This window comes from Macrobrachium nipponense, chromosome 39 (assembly GCF_015104395.2).
Source record: "Macrobrachium nipponense isolate FS-2020 chromosome 39, ASM1510439v2, whole genome shotgun sequence".
NCBI classification, from domain to species: domain Eukaryota; kingdom Metazoa; phylum Arthropoda; class Malacostraca; order Decapoda; family Palaemonidae; genus Macrobrachium; species Macrobrachium nipponense.
In genome coordinates, this window is record NC_061099.1 from 13,186,983 (window position 1) to 13,213,199 (window position 26,217).

The 26,217-nt window shown below is 44.1% G+C and overlaps 1 long non-coding RNA gene across 1 annotated transcript in view; it reads right to left on the bottom strand.

The window, feature by feature from the left end:
• LOC135210529 (uncharacterized) overlaps nt 1–25,220 on the bottom strand; it is a 45,945-nt gene extending 20,725 nt beyond the window's left edge. Inside the window, exon 1 of the long non-coding RNA XR_010313529.1 lies at nt 24,492–25,220. This is a non-coding gene — a long non-coding RNA (uncharacterized LOC135210529). The remainder of the gene's footprint in view (nt 1–24,491) is intronic.
• Between the last annotated feature and the right edge of the window lie 997 nt (nt 25,221–26,217).

Below are 26,217 nucleotides of genomic sequence, written 5' to 3' on the forward strand. Positions count from 1 at the left end.
TGCTTTTCCTCCATTCAAGATACTGGGAGAGACTCTAAAGAAATTTGCAGAATCGGAGGCAGCAGGATGACGCTGGTAGCCCCGTTCTGGCCCGCACAAGTATGGTTCACAGAGGTACTGGAATGGTTAGTAGATCTTCCGAGAACATTACCACAGAGGATCGATCTGCTCAGACAACCCCACTTCGAGAGGTATCACAAAAACCTCCCCGCTCTAGATCTGACTGGCTTCAGACTGTCAAAAGTTTGGTCAGAACGAGAGGCTTTTCTGCAAGAGTTGCAATGGCTATCGCAGCATGCAAGAAGGCGTTCTACCCTTAGAGTCTACCAATCGAGTGGGACGTCTTTCGGCGATGGTGTAGGAACCATCACTTTTCCTCTTCCAGTACCTCTGTGACCCAAATAGCAGACTTCTTACTTTTCCTTAAGAAAGTGGATTGGCGGTATCAACCATTAAAGGCTATCGTAGCATGCTATCTGCAGTGTTTAGGCACAGAAAACTTCAAACATTTCAGAAGATAAGGACCTTCAGGATCTGATAAGATCGTTTGAAACATCCAAGAAGGTTTCTCCAGGGGTTCCGAGTTGGAATCTGGATGTAGTGCTACGTTACCTGAGGTCCAATAAGTTCGAACCGCCTCAGTCTGCCTCGTTAGAGACCTCACGAAGAAGACAATTTTTTCTCATGGCATTGGCTTCCGCAAAGAGGATTAGTGAACTCCATGCACTAGGAAGGAAATGTGGGATTCAGAGGAGATGCAGCTATCTGTTCGTTCCTTCCTTCGTTCTTAGCCAAGAACGAGACCCCTCAAATCCTTGGCCTAGGAGCTTTGCAGTACAAGGCTTGTCTGCATTAGTAGGCGAGGAAGCAGAGAGGTCGCTTTGCCCAGTACGAAGTTTAAAATTCTATCTACAGAGAAAGAAAAAACTTAAGGGCAATGATGTCAACCTTTGGTGCTCTGTAAGAGATCCAAGGAGGACTCTTTCGAAGAATGCGCTTTCTTTCTTTATCAGAAGCCTGGTGAAAGAAGCGCATGCGATATGTGATGAAAGTCAATTCAAAGTTCTTAAGGTCAAAGCTCATGAGGTAAGAGCTATTGCCACGTCATTGACTTTTAACAAAAACATATCCCTGAGTAATATTATGAAGGCAACATTCCTGGCGTTGCAACTCAGTCTTTGCAAACCACTATCTGAGAGACGTCAAAATTACGTATGAAAAGTGCTTCGGGTTAGGCCCGTACGTATCGGCGGATTCGGTGCTGGGGCAGGGAGCTGAGACATATCCTTAGTAGTATATATTTTTCCTCTTGGTTAGGTTGTAAGTTTTTGGTTGTTTGAAAGAACATGCGGGTAGGCATGTTTATCATTTAGTAGTAGTCTAACAATGATTAGATTGGTTAGGTGATCGGTTTATGTTTGAGCTCCTTGCAATGATAGTGGTTAGGTTCTGTCATATAAGTGGGCGAATCCCCGTTGACAGATCCTGCTCGGATTCTATCAAGTAAGCGGATAACCAAATCCCTTTGATAGACCCAAAGAGTCTGTCAGCTGTAGGTCACGCCCTCGCTGAAGCTCTTAAGGCAACGCAGACTCATAGACAGTAACTACGAAGTCTTCTGCCTAAACAGGTAAGAACCAAGGTTGTATTTACATCCTACAACTAGTGTTGTTTTCCCCTTTTTTCCATATTTATATTGCTGTCTCTTTCCCTCCACCAAGGGTGTCAATCAGCTAAGTATATATCTGACAGGAAAGTTCATGTACAAAAATGTTATTGTTAGTATACAATAAGGTTTTGTACATACTTACCTGGCAGATATATACGATTGATGGGCCCGCCCAGCCTCCCCTCAGGAGACCTGGTGGAAGGAAAAATTCTGGCTGGAAAGGGAGATTGGTTCTTACAGCCGCCACCCAGCGGCGGGTAAGGTAGATCACCGACCTACCTGTCGCGCGTGCCGCGAGTTTTGAATTCTGTCGTGACGTCAGAGACGTATAGCTAAGTATATATCTGCCAGGTAAGTATGTACAAAACCTTATTGTATACTAACAATAACATTTTATGTAGGCTATGTGGCAAAATTGATGTACGTACCATAATATTACCAAAATAAACCTCTACCATTGATGGAGAACAAAGGATAGCAGCAGGCCTAGCTCCTACAATACATAAAACTAACTTATGATGATACAAAATTTTTTGGGGAAAATACGTACTACGATAATGTGATTCCCTGTAAAATACTTGAACCAAGAATTTTTCTGACTGGTTATTTTGTGCTTTACCCATTTATAATCATTTCTGTGGGTGCAAACCATTCATTCTTGTTGGAATCTGGGGATTTTGTGGGAATAATAAAAGCACAAAGCCCCAATCAGAAAGGTAGGAAATATCACGATTTTTAAAATTAAATTGTATTTTTCCTGACTATACAAACCTGAAGTCCTTTAAATTTGACATTACATATTTTCAGCGTAGGCTGGAATTCGGCCTTAAGTTTTTATTGTCTGCTAGTCCGGAGTCCCACCCGACTGGATGTAAACATTCCACTTTGCTTTAGGCCCAGGAACAGATTGAGGGGGGGGCATGAGCTGGACCTATATGAAAAGGATCTCAGGTTGTATAGTTAGGAATAAAGATATTTTTATAATAAAATTAGGTTTTGAATATACTTACCCAGTAATTATATAGCTAAGAGCTTCCTACCTAAGACAGCCTAATGACTGAAAATCTACAGTAGGGCTAGTTTCAGTTACAGTGTAGCTGGAATGCCCCGCCCACTACCGAGGCTTATATACAGGGAACAACCTGTCAGAGCTTCAATTTGTTTTGTGCTCTAAAGCCCATGCGAGGAGAGGCGGGTGGGCTACGATCATATAATTACTGGGTAAGTAGTATATACAAAACCTAATTATAAAAATATCATTTTTGTATATGGAACTTACCCAGTAATTATATAGCTAACTCCACATTTAAAAGAGGTGGGAATCATGGACAAATTCCATCTCAATACATTGTGTAAAGTGAAATGACATTGAAAATAAAGGTTTGCCAGCATAAAATAATGCTTGTTGTTTCCATACCTGGCAAGTGAGCACTATAGATAATTTCTACATCTGGTTGGTGCTCCACTTGACCTGTAAAGGACGTGGCTGCCTGGCCCAGAGTCGCCTCTACATGAGTGGGGGCTTTGGTGCAAGGAAGTACAACCGTGGCTCGCAAAGCTACAAAAGGTGACCTTGCTCTGGGCAAAGAACAGAATGAAAAAAAAACAACACCGCACTACACCATAACCACAGAAGACTGTCACAACCCAACCACTAAAAAGGGACTGGTGGGCACTCTAGCTACAAGTGTGCCTACAGGCTTCCCAACAAATACAGTACCTTATTCAAGGTGAAAATAAGCAAAGGGAAATCAGATTCCCTATGCCTCCTCTCCCAACACCATGCCAGCCACAGATATCAGCCCTAATGTGCTGCAGTTCTCGAAAACATTTCCACATCTTTAGATAGTGTGAAGCAAATACTGACCTACACTTCCAGAATGTGGCTTGCACAACTTTAGTAAACGACATATTATGGCTGAGGGCGAGATAAGTTGTAACTGCTCTCACTTCATGAACCTTGACCTTCATTGCAGCTAATTTGTCCTCTTGTATTTCTTCATGCGCTTCTAAAATCAAATTTCTTAGAAAAAAAGATAAGGCATTTTTGGAGTGGACGAGATGGACTCCTGACTGAACACCAAAAGAGATCTAAAGAGCTCCTAACCTTTTCTGTTCTTTGAAGGTAATATCTCAAGGTCCTGAGGTCTTTGCAACTGCCTGGTGTACAAGACAGCCACTGTCTTCAGTTCTCCTCTTGTCAACCACAGTGTCTACCATCTCTCTAGGCAACACGATTCAGGATAGTTTCCTCCTCCTGAGTACCAGGGTTCACAGTCTGGTGGACCAGGTAGGTGATTGCTCTACTATCTCCAGACTGACAAAGTCTCCCGCAAGCCGAGTCTTCCGGGGACAATAGCCCCTGAAGAAGCAGCGACCTTGGATACTGCTAGTGACCACAGATCTAACCAGGAGACCACTTGGAAGGCTGCCATAGTGGTAGCTTCCAGGTTCGCTGCCTCTTGTTGAGTGAACCTAATGTTCTCCGCAAGATGTTGATGCTGCGCCAAGCCAGGAGTTAGACAAACCAGCTCTGGCTCTACCCGTTTGGTCAGAGGAGATCCCTCTGAGGGTGTATAAAAGTGCTTCTGTGAGGATAGAGGAGGGGAAAGTAACTTGTCTGAATGGTTAGCCTTGGGTGAATTTTTGTACTGAGACAAGATTATTCACCTGAATAATACACCTTCGGACAAGGAGGACCAAGGCAAGCCCGTAGAGGCCCTGGCTTCCTTCTTGTGACCCCAGAACATCTCTAACTGCAAGGGGCAGTCAGTGGACACAGCCATGGCTCCTTCCACTAAGTTATTGTGCTGACAAATCAGCGTGATGACCTCAGCAAACATCCTCTGAATCTTGGGGGTGTCCGCAGCCAGAGAGGAAGGACCCTCAAGTCCTTCTAGGATGCATTTCTCCTGAAACATTCTCCTGCAGCTGGAAGAACCTCTCCAGACCCCTAGGACCTTCCTGAACCACTCAAGTATATGACCTCTTGGGTCCTAAGACTGTGCCAGGCATGTATGCTCTTGTGGCCAAACCTAGTGAGACCCTTCCCAAGCATTCTCTCTGGTTGCCTCACCCCACCTGGTGTAACCCCAGGAAGTTGAAAGGACAAGTGAGGAAGATTGGACACTCCCACTCACTCTGCTAGCAGAACCAACAGAGGAAGTGAGCTGCGAATGATCATCAACCTGCGGTGGTGATCGGTTCCACAGGTCTAGGAGAGTGTTCTTGCCCTGGAGAAATGCTCCCCTGAGGTATAGCAGGGTTTTCCTGCACAGCAGGGGAAAAGCTAGCAGCAGGCCCAAGGGCGACAGGCAATGGAGCAGCAGCTGCCGGAGCAGCAGCAACACAGTCAGGGACTGGGACAGCAGCAGGCATAGACACATATGATAAAGGCTGGAAGGCTACTGGAGGAAGATCCAAGGGACATGGGACCCTGGAAGACTCAGGAATATAATGGTCTGGGAGAGACAACACAGCGTAACCTGAAGGAGGAGGTAGAAATGTATCTACTTTTGGAGGATGTGGTCTAGTAGACACCATCACAGAAAGGGTCACTGGTGATGTGCTAGGTATAACCAGATGGGGTGGTGCCATATACCCTTGTACAGAAGCAGTGGTTGTAGTCACCGTCACTGCCATGTGTCACAGGGGCAGACGAAGAAGTGTGCCACAAGCCCCTGAAGAGATGGTATACCAGGTAACCCCAGTGTAAACCCATGCCTGCTGCATGTCCCCAACTGTTTGAAGCTGCTATACCTGGAGAAGCAAAGTTCAGGCTATAGGAAAGAGTCTCTACTTGCTCAGAAGGGGAAGAATCCCCTTCGAAGTGAGCCAAAGCTCCTGAATACAACAAGTCCCTACCACCTGCCCCCCCCCCCTCCCCTCTTCTTTGCACGACGAATCAAGCAAAGAAGTGGAAGGAGAGATGCCCACTGAAGGGAAACAGCAATGCAAGGAATCTTACGAGGAGGGAGAAACGACAATGAAAGATCGGACAACACAGGAGTCGTCAGGGGCATGTAGCCCTCACACAAAGCCCTAGATGCCTTACCCTGAGACTGCTTCCTCCCCTCATACCTGCTCCACTGGTCAGATGACCATGAGGCACATACCCTACATGTCTGACTTTAGTATTATACTCATGGTCCCTGGCATTTTACACTGTAGGGCATGAGGATCAATCTCTAAGGAAAACCTAAAGCTCCCACACTTCTTACCTCCAATTCCCAGGCATACGTGTTGGGAGGAGGGACGCTTAGACTTATCCAAGTTAACGGTCTGCATGTTGCAATTCCAAAATACTGAACAGACAAACCACACACAAAATGCACACAACCGAAAAAAAGGGAAAGATCTCACAAGGAAGGGGGAAACATCAACAGCACAATGGGCAGAGCGAAAAAGCACATCTGATCACCACGGTGATCAAAAGCAAAGTGGAATGTTTACATCCAGTCAGGTGGGACTCCCGACTAGCGGCCAGTAGTTACTACCTAACTACCTTGTTTAAACTTCAACGGCCGAATTTCAGCCTACGCTGAAAGTAATTACTAATGTAAAGGACCGAGGGTTTGTATAACGTGTAGGGACAAACTTAAATCACAATATAATAAGTAAAATAGTACATAATTCAAGCATATCAATGATAAGTACTACAGTAGACCCACAAAGAACTAGCGTAGTTTCTTAATTCATTGTTCATTATGGAAATATTGCCATATGCAGGTGCCGCTGAGTCTGACTCAATGTATCGTACTGTACCACGGTGTCGTCAGTTCATCACCTACAGCTGATAAATAATACATTAAGCCCGTCAATATTCTTCAACAACAAAGTGCAATTAAACTAATTTTGTGTCCTTTGATCAATAAATAATTTGCATAACAGATTTAGTGAGCCTAAATTTGATTTCTGATTTTGACACCTTATTAGCCTAGGTCTATTTTCAGCAGTATACTCTCTTGGGTACGTAACTTGAATATTTAAATTGACAATATATCTGTATTAATCTGTTTTATTTGATTCCCCTATTCCCATTATTCTTTTTTTTTTTTTTTTTTTATTGGCCATGTTCTCTTTTTTTACCTTTTTCATAACTGCTAACATAATTTACTCAGACCTAGTTATCTCAAGTAAAAAAATCATAAAAAGTCAAACTAATATAATATAGTCTTTATTTATCTAGGTAATTCCTTGCATATATGCTTTTAATCTGGACACGTTGGAAAGCTGTGGGAGTCAAAGCTGATGAATACATTAGGAAAGCCTTACTTTCATAAAAGCTTTTTTTGTGTTAATATTTCTGTAAGTATTAATTTCACCTAAACAGAAATTAATTAAAATCACAATTTTGGAAAGTAAATTGTATTTTCCCTAGTTATACAAACCTGAGGTCCTTTACGATAGGAATTACTCAAGGTATAGCCTGGACACAACCATTGAACTCTTTAACAAGGCAGTTCAGTAGTTAACTGCCGTTGGTAGTCCCTCCACCAGACATGAACATTACAATTTGCTTTTGGCCCAGGTAGCAGATTGAGGGGTGGCATGAGGTGGGCAGTTAGTGTAAAAGGACCTCAGGTTTGTATACCTAGGAAAAAATACAATTTACTTTTAAAAATTGTGATTTGTTCCTAGGCGATATACAAACCCTCAGTCCTTTACTATAGGAAGACTCACTGATTGGTGGGTGGAATCTGAGTGATCTCCAGTGAACCGACTGGGGTTAGGCCGACCTGAGAATTCCTTCCTGGTCGTAAGAGCAAGGAAGGAAATCCAGCCACTGACTTCTGATCGCAGTTAAAAAACTGCAAGATCATAGTCAGCCTTCTGGGTTTACTCATAAGGGAGAGAATATGTGCCACCCTCAAATTATGAGTTTGTCTTATGTCCAGGTCACTCTTCCCTGCCTTGCGAAGGGAAGGGACAGATATTATTTTCTATTAACTAATCAAAGAAAATAGATAGGTTACTCTAAGATGGAAGAGATGAAAGGGGAGCCAGTCACTCCACAGTCATGCTCAATCATACCGTACAATTGGAGGCGAGATGCAATACTGTCCAGTTACGGAGTTGGGTAAGTTACACAACCTGTTGAGCAGCCACCAATGGTCCCAAGGAAAAGTGTCCAAGGACCTGTGGGTAATATCCCGAAGGTAATAAGAGAAGGTAGTCTGGTGTGCCCAGACCCATGCCTAATGAACCGGCAGATTCTATGGATTTTGAGAGAATGGGGCAATGCCAGACCTCATGAACTCATCAGATGAAGTTTACCGTCGTCAGCAGCAGCAGAGTATGGCTTCCTGATCGTCTCTCGAAGCTATCATCATCAGCGAAGTCACTCAGGGATAGGATGGTGAAGGACTCGAATCTGGTGTCAGGGACCGATGGATTCTGATTCTTTGCTTTGAAGTTCAGGACAAAGTCGAGCGTAACCGATCCCTATCCACTATTACATCATAAGAAAGACCATGCAAGTTTGCCAACTCTCTCTGCCAATGCCAGGGCAAGCAGAAAGACTGTCTTAAGGGTCAGATCCCTGTCTGAGTACTCTCAAAAGGGGCCGTACTGGGTGCTAGTCAGGCTCCGCAACGCAAGATTCACATCCCACTCAGGAGGTCTTAGTTCCATGGGTGGGCAAGACCTCTCGAAGCTCCTATGGGTAATGATAGCTCAAAAAGATGAGATATCAATACCCTTCAGCTTCAAGACTAGGGCCAGTGCAGCTCTGTAGTCTTTACAGCTGAGATGGGAGAGAGCTTCTCTTGGTGAAGGGAGACAAGGAAATCCACAACCTGTTGAAGAGTGGCTCAGACCAGAGAGATACCCTGTCTACGGCACCAACCACAGAAGACGGCCCACTTTCCTGGTATATTGCAGAGGGCCATCTGAGGTATCCTGCCATCTTTGTCTGCTCTAAACAGAAATAGTCTCACTCGCAAGAGATGGTGGTGGATATACTCCAGCCGTGAAGACACAGGAACAACATGGTACAGTTTACCCTGTGTCTGGCACAGCAGGTTCTCCCAAGGGGGAATCTCTGTGTCTTGGAGAGAAGAACTAGAAGGTCGGGATATTAAACGGCCTGAGGCCACTTGAGTGCCACCAGAATCCTCCAAGATTTGGGGTGATCACTGCCCTACCAATCATTGCTCAAATCAGGTAGAACAAGGGAAAAGCATAAACTTTGAGGTTGTCCCATGATGTTGGAACGCTTCCTCTACTGCCGCCCATGGATCCGGAACAACAGAATAGGTCTTTAGCTTCCTGTTGAACTGGGGTGGCAAGCAAGTCTATGACTGGACATCCCCAAGGGCTAAACAACCTTTCTGCCACGCTTGGGTGAAGAGACCACTCGGTCCCTACCACCTAATTCTGGCAGCTGAGCTTCTCTGTCATTACATTCCTCTTGCATGGAATGTATCTGGATGACAGCTCTATCAAGTTTGTTGTAGCCCACTTGTGCACCTGCACTGTCAACTGATGAAGCTCGAGAGAGGTGAGTCCCTCTTGCTTATTGACGGGTGCCACTACTGCAGCGTCATTGATCATCAACGCCACAGTGACCTATCACACGTTCCCAAAACTCTTGGAGAACCAGGAAGGCTGCCTAGAGTTTCAGGACGTTGATGTGAAGGTGCTTGTCGTGAAGTTCCCGCACCCCTGCAGTCCGCAACTCCTCCAGGTGTGTGCACCATCCTCGGTTGATGCATCCGATTCTTCAGAGACGACAGATGATCTATCACCACCAGCCAGAGCCGAGCAGGCTGTTATTGTTGAGACGGGAACTGCCACACTGCCTCCCTGAACATGCTGGTACAAGAGTTCCAGGGGAACTCTTGTCTATCAGCATGCCCAGGTATCACGTCCTCTGCTTGGGCTCGAAATCGGACTTCTCATGATTTATCAGGATCTCTCAGATCCCGGCAAAACTGTCCTGTATCAACAGTGAACGGGAGTTCACCGGGACCAGCCAATCGTTGAGATAGTACTTCAATAGACGTATCCTGTGTGAATGCACTCAAGCTGAGACCAGGTTGAATATTTTTGTGAAAACCTGGAGAGCGGTCGAGAGTCTGAAACAGTGCGTTCTGAACTGGTAGACCGTCTCTGAGGAAGTAGAGGGAATAGGAGAGGAAGATGGATTCTTCCTTCCCCCTAACAGTGCTGCTGTGGATCTAGAAGAGCATGATCGCCTTGGCAAGGCACTTTCCTGAGGTACATGTAGAGGTTCTCACCTTGCTGTAGCAGTGCCATTGCCAGCAGCGATGTGGCTAGTAGTGTCTTGGCTACCAGTTGTGGCTACCAGTGATGCTGTCAGCACCTTGACGCATCCCAGCCCTCTTCGAGGCCGAATCCTCTTCTAGAGGAACTAATCTTGGTCTTGACAGGTGGGTCCGAGCCATGGCTTGGTCCCTGTTCTCGCCCCGTGCAACTGCCATGGCAAGGAGAGACTCCCCTTCATTGACTGTGGACGTACGTCCTCCTTAGATGGTTGTACATTCGGAAATGCTTGCGAATGAGACTTTGATATGGTCCTTGTCCCTCGAGCATAGTGCTCTTGGGAGCAGAGGTTGGAGAACAAATCTTGGCTCGAGCTCCAGAAGCCTTTGAGACCTTGGTTCCCAGAGACAGTGTCTTGGTTCCCACTTCCAAAGAAGCGGGAGAACCAGCAAGAGATTTTCCCTGTGCTTGGCTATCGTAGCATCTACTTCTCATCTGTTAAGACAGAGGTGGAATCCACCAGGGGTCCATTCATTAAAACCAATACGGACTTCAGGTGAAGGGACCTTGTAACTCGAGAGGACAGCATCTTGTCTCTTGAGAATTAGGTTTGCCCACAGGTTAGCCGTCTGGTGTCCAGTAGGAAAGCCCTACCTCCAGACTGGCACAGTCTCCCGAAAGCTGAGTCTTCCCCAGGACTAAGTCTCCAGAGGAAGCAGCAAGTCTAGACACTGTGAAGGACCGCAAGTCTAGCCAGGAGACAGCTTGAAGAGCTGCCATTGCGGTAGCCTCCAGTGTTGCTGCTTCCTATTGAGAGATACTCTCTCACTCATCAGGTGTTGCAGTGACAGACCGGGACCCAGGTAACGTGGTCTTCCCGATCAACTCTCCCATGAGGGAGAGCCTCACCAGATCCATTAGATTCTTCCTCAATGAAGTGGGCGTATGTTTGGTGAGGTCCTGAAACCCCTCCAGGGACATAGGGCCCCAAGGTTAAATTCCGAGGAGAGCACTCCAAAGGATTCCTACTATTTGCCTTGCCCCTCCCGGTGTAGCCCCGAGGAGGTAAAGGGAATAGGAGAGGAGGATTGGATGCTCTCAATCCTCCTTGCAGCCCTGCTGCCGGGGGAGTGAGCCACACTCTTGCACCAATGGTGACAGGGGTGTGGATCTAGAAGAACGCAATGCCTGAACGAGAGGCTTTCCTTGAGGAGAATGCAGCGATTCTTGCCATGCTGTAGCAGCGCCAGTAGCAGGACTGGTAACAGCACTGGTGGAGCAGCGCCTCTGCAAGCAGCAGTGCTACTAGCCAAGAACGTGGCTCCCTACCAGGTGAGGCCATGCATCGTCCTCACAACGCACCCCAGCCTCTTCGAGGTCGAAAACTCATGCAAAGAGGACTGTGCAGGGGACCTCATCTTAGTTTCTCCAGGTGCCTTATTCCGAAGAACAGTGTTACAGCCTCTGAGAGAGAGGTCCGCTTCAGGTTGATATTATGATAAACAAAAAGAATTCAACACCAACAGCTGAAACTGGGGATATGAATATAGAAAGAAACACTAACACAACAAAGGTTTATTTACAAGCTTACTAACAAAGATAAATGCAAAATGGTGTCTCCTATTTACATAAAAAAAGGTAAAATCTTACACTGCACGAACTGGGGGAACAGTGAGGTAATGAAAGTACTTGCCGACCAGTTTTGCAACTCGAAGCGATGGCTTCACAAAAGGAGAACTCTAATGGTAGATGCCTTCTTGCCTCCGTATTGCAGAAAATAATGTCTACTCTTGATACTTGAAGGGCAGGAACTCCCCAAAACCCCTAGCAGAACGTTTCTTCTCTGAAGTTTTGCTCAACGTCGAAATAACTCGGTCGTCCACTCCTGAAGACAACTTGACCAGAATTCGATCAATTCTCGAGCGCCTTCTTCTCTCTGATCCTTCGTCGTTTCCTTCTCTTATCTCTCTCTCTGATGATCTCTGCTGCTGATCTCTCACTGATAATCTGATCTGTGGCTCTTACTGATGATCCCTTACTGTGTGACTAACTGATGATCTCTTACTCTGTGACTGACTGATGATCTCTACTTTCTCCTACTTCGTCCGTCGTATTTATACGGCATTCTGGGGGCGGAGCCTACGGCGAACGTCACAGACTCCCGAGATTACAAGAACTTCTTAGAAGACTCTCGACGGAATGTTGCATCATATTTCGCTACGTTTCTCCCGACACTTAGGCGTGTGTTGCGCCTCCACAACACGCCCGACGATTCCAGAACAACCGCGAGAACAGGCGCCTCCAACACAGGCGAAAGCTTCCTTGCTGCAGAACTTCTCGAAGATGCGTTTTCCTTTCCTTTATCTTTCTTTGCTATACAGCAATTACCATTACAAACAGCGACATTGATCCTGGCTCCTGTAGAAGAACTAAGCTTGGTCTTCACAGGTGGGTCTGAGCCATGCTCAGTCCCTACTCTCGCCCCGTGCCACTGCCATGGGGAGGAGAGAACTCCCCTTCCTTGACTGTATATGTACATCCTCTATAGGTGGTCATACATTCAGAGATTCTCGCAAATGAGACTCCAACATGGTCCCTGTCCCTCAAGCAGCACCCTTAGGAGCAGAGGCTGGAGAATGAACCTTGGTTCAAGCTCCAGAGGCTCCTGAGACCCTGGTCCCTGGGAACAACATCTCAGTCCCCACTTCTGAGGAAGCAGGAGGGCCAGCAAGAGAGCCAACTGCTTCCTCCCCAAAGCGAGGAGGCAGACACTTAGAAGTCTTGAAACGAGACTTCTTCGGGGGCGGAGAAGCTACCCTCCTCTTTGTATGCCGTGAAGTTCTGAAGGGGGAAGGTTAGGAGGTGGTAGGTGATGATGATGATGACAAAGACAAAGATGAAGCTGAAGACAACAACACTTTCTTGGATTCTTCTTCTTCACCTTCCTCTTCGACAGCTTCCACAGTAGAGTTGTCAGGCATCCCCCCACCACGGGGCGGCAGACGACTCATCAGGTCTAGGAGCTAGTACATGGGCAGGTCCAGGACTGGAGTAGAAGCAGGTACAGGTACAGATGCAGGAACAAGCGGAAATGCCTGGAGGCCTTGGGACAGGTAGAGGTGCCACATCAAAACCAGAAAGGGGAGGCAATGCAGGGAAAGGAGCTGCCAAGTGATAGGCTGTAGGTATGGTCTAGTCCCCATACTACTGCAAGCGATACAGTTGTCAGGTGACGAGACCAGACCAGTTGTGCTGCTGGTACCTCTATTTAGGTGTAACAGCAACCCTGGACTGATAGCCATTCCCAAAGAAGTCTGCGCTAGTTCTAAGTCTGACACCTCAGCTGCGAGAGTAAAAAGTTCAGATATTGATAAAGGGGGTCACCCCTTGTTCCATGTATACCTTTGAAGCGTGGGGAGGCCCTAAAGGAGCGATCCCAAGGTCTGAAACTACAGCCCCCACTTCTTTTTCCCTCTCCAACTCATTGGAAGGGGCAGAAGAAGATGAGCCTCTCCCGAAGGGGCGACAGCGAGTACGGGACAATTGCCAGGAGAGAGGTAAATACAAAGGAAAAGGTGAGGTTAATACCTGTGTGGTGGGAGGTGTCTTGCCCCATCACAGATAGCCTTTATAACGTCTTTCCTCCTCTCTGCAAACTTCCCCCACTGTATCATAGACCAAATGGAAACATTCCGCACACACAAAACATGGAAATTGCCACACCTCCTACCCTCTACCTGGGCAGTGCCCAGGGGGAGGGGGCACAAGCTGTTGCAATTCATGGTTTGCATGATTCAGTATATCACAAATACATTATCACAAAAATAATCATAAATTATAAAGAAATAAGAAAGAAAAATCCCACCAGGATTGAAAGAAAACAGCAGTAAACAGTCAGGCAGAGAGTGGTGGAGAACACGTCTATCCGCAGTGACGGCCGAAAGAAAATAACAATGTTTACGTCCGGTCAGAGGGACTACCAACGACCGGACCGGTAGTTAACTACCAAACCGCCTTGTTAAAGAATTCAGCGGCTGTGTCCAGGCTACGCCTTCAGTAATTCCTATAGTAAAGGACCAATTCTATGTATATCGCATAGGAACAAATTAGTTTCACATGTATGCCTAGGCCTACTATCGTAAGCATATCATAAGTGGCTGAAAGAATAGTAAATATGAAAGATGCCTTTCTTGTTTAAGTCTATCTCAGATATTTTTACAATAACAACCTACTACCGTTTCAAGGGTTGTTCTTTGACAGCTGCAACAATCATACAGGGTGTTACACTGTGGTAGAGAAAAAAAAGTTGGTTTGTATGAATTAATGATTGATTCTTTCTATATATTATTTTGTTGCTGTTAGGTTGATTAGGTTAAACAATTTTTAAACTATAGATTTAGGATTTGTTTTATCATTGTTTTTATATTTATGTTGAGCTTGTGGGGGAGAGAAATTTGTAATTGATGGTTGTCTTTCTTTTCTTTTTCATTCCATTTTGGTAGCTGGGAATGAGTAGAGCTAAGGCTCTCCTTCAGCTACCCTCCACTGTGGTAGCTGAGAGAGACTTTTGCCATTTGGTTGTGGTTCCTCAGCGGTGCTGAGGGAGGTCAATTCCAGGCTACGCACCTACGAGTAGCTGGAAATAATGATTCAGGAATTGGAAAAGAACAACCAGAGGCTCTCTGCAGAAGGTGCTGCTGACAAGAGGAAAATCAAAAGTTCAAGCAGTATCGCTGCAATATTAGGATTAAGGAATTAAGTTTAGATTTGTAGGTGGTCGATTAAAATTAGGTTAGGCTTAGTTAAAGGATAAGTTAATATTAAGTTGTGAACTATCATATTAAGGAATAAATTAAGTTAAGGAAAATCCTAAGTTTAATTCACTGACCCTTCAAATCTGTTCCCATTAGTATCCTGTTCCATTTGTTTAACTTGATAAGCCCTTTTGGTGTCCAATGTGGGGCCAGAGTAGGTACACAATTGGATATTATGGCGGAGGGAGCAGGCTTGGAAGGTGTTGGGTTGGGTGAAGGGGAGCAAGGTCTGAACTAGAAGATTGATAGGCTGATGTCCCTGGTAATTAATATTCAGGAACAGTTGGTCGCAACCCAGGAAAGGGAAAGCAGGCTATTTGTAAGAATGGAGGCAATGGATAGGAAAGTGTGTGAAATGGCAAAGAAACTGGCTGAAGTGGCTAAGATTGAGGCTGGTGTTAGGCAGGGAAGTGGGAATGCTGAGGTAAAAGGTGAAAAGGATAAAATCCCTAAGACAGGGAAGTTATGTAAAAGTAAGGACAGTATGAGTGAGGTGTATGGAAGTGACAGTAAAGACAGTAATAAGAAAAAAAAGAGGGTAAGAAGAAAATGTAAATTGGGGAGATAAAAAATTCGTGTTAGTGGAACATAAGAGAAAGCCCTTAAAAGAGGTGTAGAAAGAGTAAGGGTACGTTCACAGCGTTTTTTGCACAGTACACAAGATGGGTTGTTTAATTTTGAGATTTGAGATTTGAGAAATTTGGTAGAGTGAGAATGAGGATGTAATTGATTTTGAAGGATTTGAGTGGTATGCGGAAGGAGTGAACTTGGTGGGTACAAGGAATGTGTACGAGGATATGCAAGAGTTGGGTGAATTGGAAGCAACGCCAAGTTATGAAGAAGACGGTACATATAGTATGTGCAAGTTCCCTATGACTGAAAGTGTTGAAAGATTGAATGTGGGAGTGAGTGTGAGTGAGGAGGAGTCAGAAGTACTGAAAGTGTAAATGGGAAAATTTTGGATAGCTTGAGGTAACGTGTGGCAAAAATGAGAGTATGGAAGAGATGATAGCACCCATGTTGAGTGCTGGCGAAGTTGAAGCCGACGTAAGTCTCCAGAGTTTGGTGTAAGTGGTTTGGAACCAAAGCTAGATAAGTCCAATGTGGTTGGAGAAGAAGTCAGTGAACATGAGGTAATGTATGAGAGCCATGGACCCGAAGTCAAGGTCCCAATTCCAGGTACAGTGGGATAGTTAAAAAGGGAGTTTTAGAGAAAAAAAAGGAAATGAGATTGCCTTTATTTAGTCAGGGGGATGTAGTAGAAAAAAAAAATTTGGTTTGTATAAATTAATATTGATTTTTTCTATACATTATTTGTTGTTGTTAGGTTGATTAGGTTAGGCAATTTTTTAAACTATAGATTTAGAATTTGTTTCTGGGCTTCAGCCGTGTCGCTCCGTGAAAATGTGTCCTCTTTAGCACTATTTCTAGTAAAACATTCCATTAACTTCTAGGGACCGGATACCTCATAAGGTACCGCAAGAGAGACAGGATGATTCTCCTTCCGTTGACCAAGACCAGTTCAACACGAATATTCTAAATCAGGTCAGTAGCCTTGGTAGCTTACTCAACTCAGTTGCAGCAAGGTTTGAAGAAGTGTTTAGCAGGTTAGGTGCTCAGGGAGGACTCCCTGATTGCAGGTCTCAGACAGGAGTCGGCAGTTTCGGTCCCCTTCTAGTAGCTTAATGCAAGCTCAGAGCATGCCTGACGGGTCCACGCTCCCTCCTTTCCACCCCGGTAATCCCTGGAGGGTGGCTAACTTCGCTCCGTTTGTCAATGGGATGTTGACTATAGAAGGTTGCGGCACACGTAGGCTCGAGGATTTCGAGTTTTTCCCCGAAGGTTTACAGCCTCCATTTATAGGCTATGTTAGGCTTACGGAGGCAGCTCTGGTTAGAGAGGATAAGGTCCCCAAGGAGACTGTTATCCTTTCTAGAGATCAGGCTCAGCAAACATGGATACGGAGCCTAGAAGAGTGGGACTGCTCAAATACTAGAGTAACAGCTTTTAAAAGTCCTTTCACCATGTTTACAACTGATGTCGGGAACCCTTACCTTTTACATCAAAGGTAGCAGAACTTACACTCCAGGCAGTGACTCGAGAAGAGCCCATGCCCCAGCTTAGGGAGACAGATCCCACATCTTTACTACTCCCAGGTAGGGAGGTTTGGATTTGTGGGAGGATTTGCCAGCTACGTTCTGGGTAGGCAAGCTGAAGCCAGATTGTGCAATCACCTTGTTTAGTGAACGCCTTCCTAGGCTGTCAGACGCATTGATCCAAGCCGAATTTGACGCTAAGACACGTCTCGCAAGGTCTCTTAACTCCCTAGTGATGACAGAGACGGCGGCTCGGGAGTACGCTCAGGAGCTGCTGTTTAAGGTCATTGCGAAGTCGTTACTTTTAAGCATGCAATGTGACTTGTACGACTTCGCGATTGCTAGGAGAAATTGCAGGAAGCATGTTCTGTCTGAGGCTACGATCAGGCACGAACCCAACAAGCTTCTAGCTTCCTCAATCTGGGGTGCAGATCTCTTCCCAGCTTCAGCAGTAACCGAGGTTCAGAGCGAGGCATCACGTCTTAACCAAAGCATCAGGTTGCGTTGGGGAATCCCTTTCAAAAGGAAATCAGAGTCTTCTTCCTCCAGTTTTAGGGCTAGGAAGAGGCAAAGAAAGTTCCTACCTTTCCAAGTCCCGCAACAGCATCCTGTGCTACAAGCTGTTCCAATTCAACAGGTATCCCAGCCTTCGACTTCTAAGGCTCAGCCTCAGCAACAGCATCAATTTGTCTTCCTTTCGCCGCCGTCTAACCAACAGGCCTCCTCACAGTAATCAGTGTCGCCCGCTTTTAACTCCCGGTCTATGAGAGTCTGGCATTTCACCCGCCCTTTACCAGAGTTGCTAGGGGTGGCAGGGCTAGAGGATCCTTTCGCCAGCGCGGAGGAGCCAGAGCCCAAGGCGAAACTAGAGGTGCAAGGTCAGGCAGAGGATCCCGGCCTTCATCATCTCAATGAAGTTTCTCAGGTAGGAGGCAGGCTGTACCTCTTTCGTCATCGTTGGGGGTTCAGCAGTTGGGCAAAATGCATAGTATCCAGAGGCCTAGGCTGGAGTGGGATCAAAGGTCCTCCTCCACCCCCATCACCTTCTATCAGGAACCAACGCAGGAATTGATGGATTACTCCAAGGACCTTCTCCAGAAGGGAGCAATCTCCAGGACGATGAACTTGAAATTTCAGGGTCGTTCCTATTCAGCGTCCCAAAGAAAGGGACCGACAAAAGAAGGGTGATCTTAGACTTGTCCCGTCTAAACTTGTACATTCGTTGCGACAAGTTCAAAATGCTGACCATCTCTCAGGTGCGGACCTTACTTCCCCGTGGGGCCGTCACCACCTCTATAGATCTTACAGACGCCTACTATCATGTCCCGATAGCTCGGCACTTCCGACCATTCCTCGGCTTCAAACTTTAGGAAAGAAGCCTACTCCTTCAAAGTAATGCCCTTCGGGCTAAATATAGCACCAAGGGTTTTCACGAAACTGGCGGAGGCAGTGGTGCAGGAGCTAAGATCCCAGGGTATATTGGTGGTGGCGTACCTAGACGATTGGCTAATCTGGGAGATGGACAAAGGCAAATGTATGAAAGCCACGGACAAGGTCATGTCTTTCCTGGAATATTTAGGGTTCAAGATCAACAGGACCAAGTCCCGGTTGACTCCGGAGTCCAAGTTCCAGTGGCTAGGGATTCATTGGGACTTGGATTCTCACACTCTTTCCATTCCAGCAGGAAAGAGAAAGGAGATTGCCAAGGCAACAAGACAATTCTTAAAGTGCAAAGAGACTTCGAGAAGGAATCAGGAGAGGATCCTAGGCTTCGCTCCAGTTTGCCTCAGTCACGGACGTTCTGTTGAAAGCCAAGCTCAAGGACATCAATCGAGTTTGGCGTTCGAAGGCAAATGCCAAGTGTCGGACAAGTTCGCCCGGATACCTCTGATTCTCAGAAAACGCCTGCGCCCATGGACAAAGGCCGCCAACCTAGCCAAGGAGTTACCGTTGCAGTTTCCTCCCCCGTCCCTAGTGGTGCATACGGACGCATCGCTGACAGGTTGGGGAGGTTATTCACAGCACGAGAAGTTCAGGGAACTTGGTCACCTCACTTCCAAACACTTCACATCAACATTCTGGAAGCTATGGCAGTGTTTCTGACTTTAAAAAAAGCTCCGTCCTCCAAAGAAGACTCATATCAGGTTGGTCCTCGACAGTGCAGTAGTAGTACACTGTATAAACAGAGGTGGTTCAAAGTCAAGTCATGTGAACCACGTGATGATAGCAATCTTTTCTCTAGCAGCCAAGAACACCTGGCATCTGTCGGCTACTCACCTGGCAGGAGTCCACAATGTAGTGGCAGACGCCCTGTCTCGGTCGGTCCCTCTGGAATCAGAATGGTCACTGGACCAAGAATCCTTCAAGAGGGTTTGCCAAAGAGTACCAGGTCTAGAAGTAGATCTGTTTGCCACAGAGGCAAACCACAAGCTGCCTTGTTACGTAGCCCCCAATCTGGACCCTCTGGCATACGCTACGGACGCCCTGAGCATAGATTGGAACCAGTGGACGAAGATCTATTTATTCCCTCCAGTGAACCTTCTCCTGAAGGTGCTGCACAAGTTGAGATCTTTCGAAGGTCAGGTGGCTCTCAGCCCTCACTGGCCCAAGAGCAACTGGTTTCCCCTTCTCCTGGAACTAGGTCTTCGCCCTCACCCTCTCCCGGACTTGAGACTATCGCAACAAGTTCAAACGAGGACTGTGTTCGATTCCTCAGGTCTTCACAAAACCCTAACTTTATGGATTTCATGAAGTTTGCAGGTAAGAGAGTAAGGCGACATTGATCCACAGAACATGTTGTTCTTGGAGTCAGACAAGAGAGAGTCTACGCTTCGCCAGTATGACTCAGCAGTTAAGAAATTGTCTTCGTTCCTCAGAGAATCAAATATCAAAGTAATGACATTGAACGTGGCCATAACCTTCTTCAGGTCTTTGTTTGAACAAGGCTTGGCAGCTGCAACAATAACAACCACTAAGTCAGCTCTGAAAAAGATTTTTCTTCTCGGGTTTGGTATCAATCTAACCGAGTCTTATTTCACCTCTATCCCAAGGGCATGTGCACGTCTACGGCCCGTTCACAGACCGTCGTCAGTGTCATGGTTTCTTTCTTAATGATGTTCTTAGGTTAGCCTCGGAAACAGACAACTTCAAATGTGATTACCAAACCATTTTGCGTAAAACTCTGTTCTTATTGAGTCTAGCTTCAGGTGCCAGAATATCAGAGCTGTCATCTTTATCTAGAGATGAAGCGCATATTGAGTTCCTTTCCTCGGGGGACGTGTTGCTTTCGCCAAATAAGCAATTTCTAGCTAAGAATGAAGACCCCTTGATGAGGTGGTCTCCATGGAAGATTGTCCCGCTTCCGCAGGATCCATCGTTATGTCCTGTTAAAACTCTTAAGGACTATTTATCTAGGACGTCTACCTATTCCGAAGGCCCCCTTTTCATTAGAAAAGATGGTGGTACACTATCTCTAAAAGGCATTAGGCAGCAGATTTTATATTTTAATTTTATCAAGAAAGCCAGCCCAGGGTCATTCCCCAAGGTGCATGACATTCGGGCAATAGCAACTTCTGTTAACTTCTTCAAATATATGGACTTTGATGATCTGAAGTAGTATACTGGTTGGAAGTCACCCTTGGTTTTCAAAAGGCACTACCTTAAGTCTTTAGAGGATCTTAAATATCATGCAATAGCTGCAGGAAGGCCAGTGTCTCCTACTGCTACATTATAGTACCGTCCTTGTGTCATATGAATCTTTTCAATTATGCCAGCCTCATTAACATTTTACCTACCTCAGCAATGACTTAGCTATTAGAATAAGTGTATAATCGTGTATAGTTTTACGTACATACAAATTATCTGTTTAATTATTTTATTATGTATGTGACTTGTTGCAAATGTTGCCACATGTTTTGGGCTATATAGTATATTTTTGTCAAATAAATTGTATTTTTTCCAATTCTAAACTATTTTATTATTTCCTTTGATTTCATTAATATGATTTTTTTCCTTTCAGGATACTTTAGCTTGGTGTTTCTCTGGTACAATTTCACGGAGCGACACGGCTGAGCCCAGAAAGGGATTTTGACGTAGGAAAAATCTATTTCTGGGCGAGGAAGCCGTGGTCGCCCAGTGAAATCCCCCCCTTTTTTCCTTTTTTCCTTTTTTCCCCCCCACCCCCCCTTGCTGTGCACCAAGCTTCTTTGCTATCGATAAGTATGACGCCGCAGTCCCCTCCAACAGGGTAGCTGGGTGTGACCTATAGGTCGGCTCCCGTTTTCAGGGTCTTTTGATGAGGAAAAGGCTAATTGGAGGGGTTGCTGTGGTAGTGTTTAACACTCGCCCCAGTTCTATACGACACCTTTTATTTAGGTGAGCGAGTCAGAGACTTCTGACATGTCCAATTTAGCAGTTCTCTGGTATCTATAGCAATATTTTTACTAGAAATAGTGCTAAAGAGGACACATTTTCACTGGGCGCACACGGCTTCCTCGCCCAGAAATAGATTTTTCCTACGTCAAAATCCCTTTTTTATCATTGTTTTTATGTTAATTTTGTCATTTGTGGGTGAGAAGAAATTTTGTAATTAATGGTTGTCTTTCTTTCTTTTTCATTCCAGTTTGGTAGATGGGAATGAGTAGAGCTGAGGCCTCCCCTTCACGGTGGTAGCTGAGAGAGACTTTTGCATGTTGATTGTGGTTCCTCAGCGGCGCGCTGAGGGTGGTCAATGATTCCAGGCTATGCACCGATGGAGTATAGCTGGAAATAATGATTCAGGAATTGGAAAAGAGCAACCAGAGGCTCTTTGCAGAAGGTGCTGCTGACACGAGGAAAATCAAAAGTTCAAGCAGTATGTAAGCAGTATCGTCAATATGTATCAGGATTAAGGAATTAAGTTTACATTTGTAAATGGTCGGGTAAAATAAAGCTAGGCTTAGCAAGAGAATAAGATTAAGTTGTGAACTGTAATATTAAGGAATAAATTTGGTTAAAGAAAATCTTAGTTTAATACACTGATCCTTCAAATCTGTTCCAATTAGTATCCATTTGTGCAACTTGAAAAGTCCCCACAACATGAGTGTACGTATACTACAAATATTTTGGGGAATGAAAGAAAAAGTAATTTTGAGCCAAAAATGTTTCTATAAACATGCATTTTTAATGGTTTCAGTTATCGGTGAAGGGAATTTTAAAATAATCATTATATTAGTACGGCTGTCACACAATGGAGTTTGCAGCGAGAGTCAGAATAGCCTGAGATGTGAGGGGAGTGGTGGTGCCGTATAGGAGGAGGATGGAGGGGATTAAACCAATGTGAATAAAGTATCTCCCAATACAATGTAGTATTACATATTTAGGTTTTGAGGAGAAAAAATACATGCATCATTGAATCTGTTTCCCTCCTTATCAGTGGTACTTACTGGACACTGATAAAAGACAGAATAAGAAAGGTAAGCCTAACTGGAATCTCCCCATCCATCAAAGGCTTGCTTATTCATTAGACACCTATCAAGGGTTTCAAGTGTATTTTCAAAAACCTCTCCTTCTCCATCTAAAGTATTCATGAGACACTAGTCATAGGCATAGACCTAGTCACGATTTCTGGTTCAACAATATCATGATGAGGCGCTAGAATTCAACATTCACAAATGAATGTTGCTCAGCAACATTTACACTATTGTATTGTCTTGCTCTCTTGTGGTGATGCTTTGAGGAGTTTCACTCCTAGACCCATTTTCTAAACTTTTGCCATTCTCTAAACAATTTGATTCATCTACATATGATTCTCTTTGTATATTAAGCTTTCTTGATATCTCTCTAACAAGAACTTACACCAAATGCAGTGCAATAATGCTCTCGCTGAGCAGGGGATGTTTCTTTGACCGTTAATAAACACATTGACATTCGATTCTGCGCACATCACGACATCAAAAACAAGTGACAACGCATGGTTCACACTATTAATTGGTTATATATAATTTTTTTTTCTTTGATAGCATTTTGTAAGTTTCCAATGTTTCCTGTTTAATCTAACAAATGGAATTGTTCAACTACCTACAACTTAATACTGAAATGATAATATAAACTTTATGCAATACTACTAATGATGGGTGTCTCCTATCTACTTTGTAATGTATGTCAGTGGTTGTGATATAACGTTTTTTATCACTAGTTTCATTCACATTAATTTTGCTAGATGGAACATAGTTTCACACAATAATATAACATGATGTTCTAATGATATCAGTGACTCTTTTTAATTTCATTACATAAGATTTATTCCACCTTCAAAAAGAAAAATGTATTAATAAGGCATGAATCGTGAGTCAGGCAGGTGAACAAAAAATTATGAAACTGCCAATTCTAATTTTTGTGTGTGCATCAGAAAATTTATTAGGCATGAAAATATAATGAGGACAGTTACATGGATACATCTTGATCTAACCTTCCCAACTTAACCTAGGAGACTGAGTCTTTACCTGGCATTATGAGGGAGGGAGATTGACCCCCTTGACACTCCAAAACTACCCAAACCTAGAGCACCAGAAAAGTCAGAGTAAAATACAGGATGCATCCCAATTCAACCTTAAGCACCACATTCTTATCTGGCTGGGTGAAACAAGCTGACTAGATCCCACCAACTACCTAATCTGACCTAGAACACCATAAATAAATTTTCACCTTGCACACTGGCCCTGACTGGCAATGTTAATACTTTAATCCTTATTTCCCCAAACCATTGGGCCCACACATAGGTTAGTAGGTAGTATGCAGCCATCTGTTGTTCCATTCCCATTTGAGTAATTGGCTCTTTCAGCTAAGATTTGCACCTATTTGGTAAAACTGAAGTCTACTACCACGCCCCTCTGGTTCAGTAATCATCAGTTAGATGCAAAATATGGGCACCACATTAGTACCAGCCCCTTGGGATAAACATAAAGACGGTAAATAATTTTTACATAAACAAAAGATAAACATAAAGAAAATAAACAAAAGGCAGTAAATATTTCGGAAGGCGACTGGAGTGAACCAGGCTGTAATAGCCTATTAGGTAGCCTTCAGTTTTACCATAAAATATAGCCCTTGCAATCTCCTTCAATACCTCTTACACCCAAGGCAGTCATTGTTAAATTGAAGAAACTAGAGAGTAAAACTGCCAAATAAATATTTCCATGTAGACTAGCTATATTTGCTGAGGAATTTACAGTTTTCATGCACTTCAAAAGCATGTCACTTCCCCATGGCTAGTAGGTACCTAGCTAGTACCTTAAATAGCTAGCCTAATGAACTTGGAAAATCCTTAAGGCCTTAATGTTTTCTGAAAATGCATAGCTTAGGGTGTTATTCTACTGCCCTCATTGTACCTCATGCAAAGCACTTAAAATTACCATTAGGTAATACTATATTAGACCATTTAGTAGGTATGATAGCTAGGTATTACTTAGGTAGCTAGCCTAAATCTAGCTAGCTAACTGTTGACTAGGAATTAGGCTACAGTAGGCCCTACAGTCATATTACCGAAAGTTAGCTAGCTGTCTGCTTCTATAGTTGAACACATATACAGATCATGACCTATTCTGATCTACAGCTACACCACTGTAATCTACCGGCATTAACAGGCAAGTCTAAGCTACAAAAATATACTGGTCTCGTCAATGCCTACCTACAGGGAGTTTAGCTTACCTGCCAAAGCCAGCGAAAAATGTACTTCGCTTAGAGCAAATTACAGGCAAGATGAAAGAATACAGACGCTGGACATCTTCTGGCTTAAATGACTCGCAAATCCAAGATGACACTCAAGAAGGTAAAGAGCAATGTTCGTGACCAGTTGTCCACTCAAGAGATAATGACAGACAGCTGAGACAGATAGTAAACACACCAGATGGCGACGTTCACTACGACTACTAAACTTATCGTCAATCGTCATCAGCTGCTCCGGAGGTCGTTCTTAACCGAATTGAATGACAGAACTCCATATTATTCTATAATCAATTTTCCAAAATACTTTAGTTGATAAATGTTTAAGTAAAGAATTTTTAAAAAATTACTAATACTACGACCACTGCACCTCACCGTATCCTCGTTCGTCATTAGCTTCTCTGGAGGTCGTTCTTAGCCGAATTAAATCACAAAATTCATAATCGATTAATAATTTCAGAAAAGTACTTTTTTTGATGAATGCAGAAGTAGCAAATTTTAAAAATTACTGATACGTCACACTGACCGAGCTGTCTGGCAAGAGCATGACGTTTATTTCATAGTCGATGACTTGACGTATTAGAGCCTCATGATGCGTACGTTATGTAATGTGGTACGTCAACATGAACTGCTCAGTTCGAGTAAACTTAACTATGGTCTGGTTCTGTGACCAGACATCGTATGTCAGCACGCTATACTCTTGAAACCGATAGTGAACTGCTGTTTAGCTTTAGGCCTTTAGCACCCTCCAAAGGGTAATATGAAAAAAAAGAAAAAAAAACTACAACACATGGGGCTGAGAGCTATAGTCTTACTAGGCATTATCTATGTATCGTCTCTGTCATTCTTGAAGAAAGGTATCTAAAAAATAGCTTAATAATGGAGGTTTCACTTGATTAAATTAGCTCTGTTTAACAACGCCATTTACTTCGACTTATACATGTTTATGCCTTTTGTACAATAAGTTTGAAATTCAGCTTGCTGGCACTATAAAAACAATTACAAGGTGCACTAGTTAAATCTTGCCATCCAGAGACTAATAGTGGGTGCAGTAGCCATGGGACATTAGGTATTGAGTTTTGAATCTTCACAGCCTAAAATGAGTTTGCTCTCAGATCTGCTTGACAAATGTAGCGCTCAAACAGTCAGTGGTTCAAGTTTTCTCTGTAGTATAAGACCCAGTCAGGAAGTCTAAAAATAGTGGTTCGGTACCATCACTAGAAGCGATGTGACCAATTCAGAGATGGGTGTGTCCTATAGCTATGATGATTTAAAAAAACATATTTTTACTCATAAGCATTAAGACTCATCTTTCTCGGTTTTACATGTCTGCCAATCATCGGGCATGTTATTTCTTGGGCCATATAGCTGCCCTCATTTGGGTAATTTAGGATTTTCGTGACTTAAGCATATCTTATTCGTCGTTAAAAGCTTTCACTCGAACTGTTCTCCTATTCTTTGGAAGTATTTAACTTGGCGCTCTTGGTTGTGTCTTGTTTTTCTTAAAAAAAGGTCTCTTTAATCCCACGATTTGAAGCAATTCGTGTAACTTTGATGTAGTATTTTCCTTCCTCTCAAGCTTCATCTTTAATGTATTTTGCTTAAGTTATTGTGCACTAGTAATTGTAAAATATTTTCCAAGTTGATAGGTGTCAAAATGTATTCAATGAACTTCTTCCCTGAGACGATAGTAGACTTGATTTGAAGGCGT